At 29.0% G+C, this 8,147-nt stretch overlaps 1 long non-coding RNA gene across 1 annotated transcript; it reads right to left on the reverse strand.

Annotated features, from left to right (window-relative positions):
- Positions 1 to 4,533: 4,533 nt before the first annotated feature.
- Positions 4,534 to 5,442, reverse strand: LOC133029248 (uncharacterized). Its single transcript, XR_009683394.1, has 3 exons — positions 5,342 to 5,442; positions 5,181 to 5,228; positions 4,534 to 4,809 (listed from the first exon to the last, which is right to left on the reverse strand). It is a non-coding gene; the product is annotated as an uncharacterized LOC133029248 (long non-coding RNA).
- Between the last annotated feature and the right edge of the window lie 2,705 nt (positions 5,443 to 8,147).

Below are 8,147 nucleotides of genomic sequence, written 5' to 3' on the forward strand. Positions count from 1 at the left end.
GAACCATCCAACTGTGTCACGTCGGTACAGGCTGGAGTATGACCAGCAGCCGGAGTATGACCGGTTCGACCGATCAGGCTGACACTTAGGTTGGTGGTTCCATACTATTTGACGTATCACATCGGTACAGGCTGGAGTATGACCAGCAGCCAGAGTATGACCGGTTTGACCGATCAGGCTGATACTGTAACACGTCGGTACAGGCTGGAGTATGACCAGCAGCCAAAGTATGACCGGTTCGATCGATCACGCTGTTACTTGTCAATAGTACCGTCCTTATGAACGTTCAGAACTCAGTACCGTGTTGGACACGGCAGTTAGGGGGACTCAGTATCGTGTTGGACACGACAGTTAGGGTTATGATCAGGGGTATGGGCGTCTCATCATGACCGAGATTTATGTATGAGTATTATTATGCTTTTCTTACTGAGTCTGTCGACTCACAGTGCTATGTTTATGTGTAGGTAAAGGCAAGGCTAAAGTTGATGGACCGTGAACGAGCCTATGAAGATTGTACATGTCGGGGCGGTTAGGCCTGGAGCGTACGATCCTCGGGACAGCAAGGCTATTTTTGTAACTAGTCGCTAGGCGACAATTATTTTGTATGAACAGTAAACTTTTGTAAATGATTTTGTAATCGGGATCCCGAGTCTTTTGTATAAATATTTTATAAGTTTAATTTAAAAGCAAAAATTTTAATTAATCACGTTTTCCATAAACCTCGTTGATTAACAACGAGCTGCACAGCATGTTTAAAAATCACGTAATACGCCTATGTTAGTTAGGGTGTTTCAACTTGAGTTAGAGTACTACATATAATTACATACAAAGTGATAAGGTATTTTTAAGTTACTAAAGATTACATTCATACATACATATTTTATTTAGATGAACTCATATTTTAGAAATTTAATTAATCATTTAAATTATCTTCGCTAGTGATATTAATTTAGGTAAATTAACATTTGATTACGTTCTTAATATTACTAGTAAGTTGTATTGTGAGGAGCTATGTTATTTCCATTATAGAAGTCAGATTTATTTATTGTTTTGAGGATACATCTCATAGTGTGTATTATAGATCTATATTTTCAAGGCCTAGAGTTCGGAATTATATTTTCAAGGAATTAAGAAAATTTTACGACAAATTCAGCTACAATATTTATGGCTGAGAACTATAATAGTTATGATCAAAGCTAGCACATATATATTAAATATTTAGCCATAAAGAGGGGTGATAAATGATCATTAAGAACGCAACACTAAATTGGGTAATCACAATATTCTTGACAAATAAAGACATGCAGCAACATAAATTCAAGGAACATAAAATAATGACGGGATTCAATTTCCCTTATAGAATTCTTTTGTTTTACAACAAAATGATTTATTAAAATTCTAATTTCGATATTTTGTGATATCAACCTAATAACAAACAAAAATTAATCCTCTTTTAATATTCAAGTTAAGTAAAAGTTAGTATAATTTTGTCATATATATACAGTAGAACCTCTATCCAAGAATACACTTGGGACCAAGTAAATTATATTCTAATTGGGAGGTTATAACTAAATAGAGTTACACTAGAAAAAAAAAATTAAAAAACCAAAAAATATCAATGTAATAATAATAACAATAAGTAATCATTAATACTATATCATAATAGAAATATTTTAGAGTAAATATAATTTCATACATGTATTATAATTTATAATAAAATTATTAATTTTACATAAATAAATTTACAAAATACATGTATACATTTTATTAAGATGTAATTATTCTTATATAGATGTATACTTTATTAATACGAGACTTAGAAAATTTATGACTAATTACAATTTAGAGATTATTCTTATTTATAACTGACCCAAATCGGGACTTAATTTTTTTATAAAAAATTAGAGGTTATTCTTGAATAGAGTATTCTTAAATAGAGGTTCTACTGTATATATATACACGGAGTTATTATCTCATATTATTCATGTCCTCTTAATGTATGCACACATACCTATATAGTATGGACCCGTAATAACTAATAATAATGATCAGGACAGAATAGATGAGATATGATAATATGATTTTTCTATAATTAATATTAATATCTTGTTTAGGAAAAAGAGGACAAATTAAAATCAGCACCATCACCTCATTTATTATGAGCATATACACCAAATTGAAGTAACTAGTGTTATTATAAATAGGATGCTTGTAACTTATATATTTACACATAATAATTTACTTACTAGTACGCACACAATAAGCTAGTGAGAATATATATAATCAATATGGAGATCAAAAATAAAATTGGTGTGATGATGATGATGAGCTATATAGTAATTGTTGCTCTTGTGTTTAATCTTCCATCTACTACTACTGCTGTTTCAGCTGGAAGAATTTATTTGAATATTATTCAACAACTTCGATCAAACTCAGAATCAGATCATCATGCTCGTCGTCCTGTTGAGGTCTATGATCATAATGGAAAGTTGGTGACTGTTATCGAACCTGCTTCTATTGCTGAAGCAATGTTGATGGAAATGGCATTATCACCGGAAAAAAATCAATGTTGGGGTAAATTTTGCGCGCCTTGGAGTCCTTGCCAACCTGGATGTTTTTGTATTGGACCGGCTGGTACTGGGGCTTGCGCTGGCCCTCCAAAATAAAATTACGTAATTTAATTATCTATCGATTGACATTTACATATATATATATATATATGAAATATTACTAATAAAGTCAATCTTTTAAATAATTGTAATGAATAATAATATAATGTTATACATGTACTTGATATGCATACATGTATGTATGTTTGTTTGAGTATGTTATATCTTTATATATAAAAACTAGTTATTTGTCAGTTCTTAACACTACTACAAAAATCCTCTTTAGAGGCGGTTTTTAAGCCCTTTCAGCTTCGGTTTTCGCGAAATTCGCTACCGACGCTGATCAGGGCGACGCTAAAGGGTTTATATGAACCGACGCCATAGGGGTACATATGGCGTCGGTTTTTATAAAATAACCGACTCCATAGGGGTTTACTAAAATTTTTTTTCAGCTTTAATTAATATATTTTTTTTACATTTATTAAAATTCTAAATTTATTTTTGTATTATTAATTAAATTAAATTAAAGCATAAATAAAATTAAATTAAAAAGTTAAATAAATACAAATTTACATTGCTCTAAGTGTTTGTATATTAGGTATTTTTTTATTAATATTTTATATTTTATAATATGTGTTTGTATTCTAGTATTTTAGTATCATTTTTATAATTTTTTAAGTTATGTTTTATATAATAATTAGTATATTGAATAATAAAATAATGTGTAATATTTTAATTTTTATGTAATTTAATATTTTTATACATTTAAATTTTATAATATGGGTTTGTATTTTTCTAGTATATTATTATTATTTTTATAATTTTTTAAGTTATGTTTTGTATGATAATTAGTTTATTGAATAATAAAATAATGTGTAATATTTTAATTTTTTTGTAATTTAATATTTTTATACATTTAAATTTTATAATATGGGTTTGTATTTTTCTAGTATATTAGTATTATTTTTTATAATTTTTTAAGTTATATTTTGTATAATAATTAGTTTATTGAATAATAAAATAATGTGTAATATTTTAATTTTTATGTAATTTAATATTTTTATACATTTAAATTTTATAATATGGGTTTGTATTTTTTTAGTATATTATTATTATTTTTATAATTTTTTAAGTTATGTTTTGTATAATAATTAGTTTATTGAATAATAAAATAATGTGTAATATTTTAATTTTTATGTAATTTAATATTTTTATACATTTAAATTTTATAATATGGGTTTGTATTAATATTATTCGAAAATTACTCTAAGTATTTAAGGATTATCTAAATATATATAAAAAATATTCTTATAAAAGTAAGTTAAAGACAACATACCTTATACCAAAAATTATGTACTTGACTTCCGATAAAGTCATTTCCGATAAAATCTTGACAACCAAGTTTAAGAAAAACTAAAATAAAATATTATCCTAATTCTACCAAAATTTCGCCAGCATAACGACTATAATTGAACGTTTCCAAAAAATTTAAACCTATTAATAACATTTTCCTAACACCATTAATAAACAAAATTTGAGAACCTTTCAAAGTATGAACTTTGACATTAATAATCATGCTACTAACACGAACATGTTTTGAGTCAAATATAAGACCTACTAAGTATAATAAATGCATAGACACATAAATTAGATTATACAAGACAAGTGCCTAAAGTAACAAACAAAACAAATGTCACCTAATTTCACGAACATGTTTTGAGTCAAATATAAAAACCTACTAACACGAACATGTTTTGAGTCAAATATGAATGATTTATGTCGCCTAATTTCTTATAACTAGCGAGTAATAACCTAGTTATTTATGTTATGTACTTTTTCTTTAACATTTATGTTTTTTATAATAAAATTTGATCTAAATTCCACCGAAATTTTGGCAGCATAACAGCTGTAATTGGACGTTCCCAAAAATTTTAAAAGTGCCTAAAGTAACAAACAAAACAAATATAACAATACAGAACAAAGAAACTAACATAAACAATACAAAATTTATCCACCCATCCGACCGCAGTACATGTATTCGTAGAACCTACTTCACTACGGATGAATATTTAAGATATTCAAACTCAACTAAGCACGCATTGATAATTAATTATACTAACAAAAGGTTAGCGGATGGATATACCTATTGCAAATCCGATCAACACCGAAATATGTCGACCCTCAAATATTAGCACACAACCTATAACATAATGCAATATACAACCAATTTAAAATTTTAATTATTAAATTACTCACTAGTTATTAAACAAAGTAGCAAGTTACTAGCTAGTTACTAATTTCCATAGTTAATTTTTTTAAAAATAACATATAAATATATATATACATATATAATCAATTATATATTCACACTACCATTATTTTAAAAACTTTATCTCTAAACTAATTAAATTCCTACTACCTTTCATTCTCATTCACAACAAATATATATACAATACAAATACACAAAATACACAAATAGTATATACACACAAGATATATATAAACGCATATTCAATAATAAAACACAAATTATATACATATATATTATATATCAAGTTAATAAATATTTACCTTATAAACGCAATCCGGCGATAAAATGCTACAAAAATCCGACCACCTCTAGAACACACACAATATAATATTAATAAAATAAAAAAAAAATCTAAAAAAATTTACAAAAACGAAATAATACCAATGTACATAAATAAAATGAATAGAAAGCATATTTATACCTTAATGGACGTTGAGACTCAACGTTTTCTCCGCTAAAATCGGTGGCCGGAGTTATACCCACCACCTTTCTTTATAATAGGTTCGGTTTGGTATATAGAGGAGAAAAAAAACTAAACTTTTTAACAGTATAGGTTTAGGTATAGAAAATAGAAGATTTTAAGAAAAAAATGGGTAAAGTGGTTAAGAAATGAGGGAGAATGAGGTTGTTTTAGTGGTGGTTGGCGAGGGTTTTTTCGTGGGTTTGGGGCTGCTGTGGGTGGCTGTTCTTCGTGTTCAGCAAGGTGTGAAATGAGGAAGTGAGAAAGACGAAGCAGAAAGGGTCTGATATATAACCCTATGGCGTTGGTTATTAGGTATTAACCGACGCCATAGGTGCCACGTGTCGAATAAAGGTGGCACCTATGGCGTCGGTTAATACCTAATAACCGACGCCATATGGTTATATAAAAAAATCCTGATTTTCCCCAACCCCCAACCGACGACATAGATATATATACATTCTATACCTACGGTTTTTACCAAAAAACCGCCTCTAAATGTCAATGCAGATATTTTTACCCCCTTTAGCTTCCCTTTTTATAAATTGGGTTGAAAAAAGGGAAGCTAAAGGCTTGCATTGTAGTAGTGTAATTTAATGGTATTTTAATTAATATTTATGTTGTTAAGTTTAACAGAATTTAATTAACATATAGCTGTTTGTTTAATTTATTAATATTATTTTATTGTTTATTTAAATTAATCAATTAAAATTTTATCAATTTTCTTAAATAAATAATATTAATAATAGTAGATATTTGTTATTTTAACCATAAATATACAATAAAAATGTATGGAATCACAACTAATTAATCTGTGATAATAAGCATTCTCCTTACAAAATCTTTATCCAAAAAAGTTCTCGATTTAAGTATGCTTTTCTCTTTATTTGCACTCAACCAACCTATGTCAAATGCCAATTTCTGTTTTGCAGAAGCACAAAACACCATTGAATAAAAGTTTGGATTGAAGATCTATTCCCAGGAATAATTGTGGTAGGTAATTTTATTTACACAATTTCTTGCATAGTTAGTACTTAGTACTAATGGTTGGTAAAAAAAATTACATGATAAAAAAAAATGAAAAAAACTCTTTTGAGCTTGTTGTATTGGTCTTTAGTGATAACATTTTAGTTACAACATAAATTTTTTGTGACTAAATGTGACTTTTAGTCACAAAAAAATTATTTGTAACTAAAACATAGCATTTCGACACAAGTTGTTACTAATTTAGTTTTAGTCAAGTATTGTGAATAAAAATACATTTAGTCACAATAAATTGTAATTTTTGTGACTAATACCTTTAGTCACAAACCTTTTAGTCACAACATAGGAATAATAATTTACAATTAGTCACAACTTTTTTACTTTTATTCACAAGTTTTGTTGTGACTAAAAGTAAAAATTTTTATAGTACACATTTTGTTCAATCTATTTCTAACAAAATAATGTTATTGTTGGATAACTCTTCATACTAATGGTCCCATAGAAAATACCTTAAACAAGGTTACAAGGAAATAAAGTAAGATTTTTTACAAGCCTCAACAGACCATTATAATTTATAAGTACTCTTGGAGTAGTCAGTTCTGTTTGATAGGCTTAAATCTTATTAGCTCTTTACAATAACAACTTAAGAAATAAATAACAATATTCAAGACTCCAACAAACTTTCAGCAACTCAAGGAAAAAACAATAACAGTTTTTATAACTGTCTTTCTCAGCTCAAAGCACAACATCACATACAACAACAACAATATAAAAGGGAGTACAACCTGCCCTTTTTTTTAAGTGTGTTTTTGACTCAGCCAAGGAGAGTTGCAGCAACCATTTTGAAGAGAATAATCCTCAGTAACAAGAGGAAAAAACACAGAGAGAGTTAGAGTGTTTTTTGTTGTAAACCAAACCAGAAAATAGAGTGAAGAAAAGAGACAAAACTTGAGATTACCTGCTGAACGTTGTGGCTAGAAATCTCCAACACCTTGTAATCGATTTTGACATGGATAGTGAAGCATCAAGCATCTTTGAGGGAAGCTTGACGGAGATGTACCCTTGATTTTGAGGGGAACTTCGAAATCAAATTATTGTGTTCTTCCCTTTATTTTTCCTGCTGGTTTTCTTGGGTCTTTCTTCATATACCAACAAAGATCATTTTAGATCTTTGTTGTTACTAGTTTCTTGTTATTTATTTCTGTGTGTAGGTTCGGCCATAGGAAGCTCTTGTAGAGCTTGAAGGAGAAGAATAGAAGGGCTGAAAGAGGAGTAAAAGGCAGCAGTGGGTTTGGTTTTGGAAGCTCTAGGATCGGGCTGCATAAGAAGAGAAGAAAGGTTGAGTATTGTTCGGCTGCAAGGTTTTCAGCAAGAAGAAAGAGGAGAAGGAGAAGTGGTGAACGACTGCTAGGAAAATTAATACATGCAAAATTACTATTGTGGCCTTCGGCCTCTACAACTTAATCCCTAACAGAAATTAGTTCGAATGGATTAGGTCAAAAATACCTGCAGCAAATCCATACATAGGCTTACGGTTGAGTGGTATTCTTCAAGATCCAAGGTTGTAAAACTTGAAGAAGAAGGAGAAGAAGCTCATACGTGCACAAGAAAACAGAAGTGAGTTAGTACAGTGTGAGAAAGAGGGACTAAACACATTATTAGTAATAAAGAGAGAGATTACCAGTCAAAACCATACCTGTGACTTGGAATCTCTGCCTTGTAACTCTGAACATCAATTCATAGTGGAATCGAGCTCTCAGATCTGAGGAACAGCTCAACAAAG

The sequence above is a fragment of the Cannabis sativa genome, chromosome 7 (assembly GCF_029168945.1).
Source record: "Cannabis sativa cultivar Pink pepper isolate KNU-18-1 chromosome 7, ASM2916894v1, whole genome shotgun sequence".
NCBI classification, from domain to species: domain Eukaryota; kingdom Viridiplantae; phylum Streptophyta; class Magnoliopsida; order Rosales; family Cannabaceae; genus Cannabis; species Cannabis sativa.